The sequence below is a fragment of the Citrus clementina genome, unplaced genomic scaffold (assembly GCF_000493195.1).
Source record: "Citrus clementina cultivar Clemenules unplaced genomic scaffold, Citrus_clementina_v1.0 scaffold_9, whole genome shotgun sequence".
Classification (NCBI taxonomy): domain Eukaryota; kingdom Viridiplantae; phylum Streptophyta; class Magnoliopsida; order Sapindales; family Rutaceae; genus Citrus; species Citrus x clementina.
Window position 1 is genome coordinate 20,698,907 of NW_006261964.1, and position 1,256 is coordinate 20,700,162.

Here is a 1,256-nt window from a genome sequence, read left to right on the forward strand (position 1 = left end):
TTCATAAAAAAAATATTTTTAAAAATTTTCCAAAGGCCTTTTACAGAGCTCTTTCATTGTTTAAGCATAAACGACAGCACTATACTACTATTTTGCTCAATTCTTTTCTTAGCAATTTTTAGATAATCATTTAGTTTACTTAATATTTTATTTTGCGAGTTAATATACAAGCAATATATTTTATAGTATGGACTATTAATAAATAGGTCGAATCTCAAGAATTGCATTTTCAAAAAGTCTTGTTTACATATTAAAATAATTTCAAACCCTAATGTAGTTCATAAAAATTAACAATGATAAATAAAAATTAAACCAACTATGCAACGAAAAATTAAAAAAATGTAAACAATTCAACAATTAATAAAAGGTTACAAATGTTTAATTATTCAACAATTTCCTACATTTTGATTAGTAATAGTTCTTTCGCTGTAAGTCACCTAAGTTTCCTCTTATAATTATTCTCAGTGCAATATTTAAAATTGTCTTGTTTGCAGATTTTTATTTTATTTTTTTTCATTTTTTTATGTGATTATGGCCTGTAGAGGGTTTTATATATTGTATCTATTGATAAAAAAAATTAAAAAATTCAATCTCACAAAAAATAGAAGTGCAACCAGTATAGTCATTGAAACTAGTCAGTGGCCGAGCCAAAAAGTTCTAAGAATAAAAGAGAAGGTTACTTTGGTTTCTAATTTATTTCCGTTAAATTTATTAAAGTATCTTAAACTCATAAATCCATAAAATTTAAATTTTAACTTTTAGGAATTATAAAACACCTACACTTTGACTAAAAATAAAAATAGCCCAGCCCACAGCTCAAAATGTTTTTCTATTCTCCAAAATAATATTAATTCTTTCAGTTTCCACAATAATAGTAGAGAGAAATTTTTTTGTAATGAAATTCATGAGGAATTCTTTGGAATCAAATGAGAGATGAATGAATGAATGATAATTTAGTTGTTTATGTAGAAAATAGTACATTTAATAGTATTAATAATTGCAAATGCATCAAGAACAATTATAAATGTATTAGCAAATATCTTATATATTAGTTTTAATTTTTACATTCTACTATTATCTAACTTAGCTCTCCATAAATTATTTTTTTGAATATGCCACTGAAAGTAGTGAATTATATTGTCCCCCTTTCGTTTAATTAATTTTATTGTCTTAAAAAAAAAGAAATACGAAAGTAGTGACTAGTGATCCCCCCAACGCCCAAGTATCAAAAATACAAAATTTAACAGTTGCCGCAA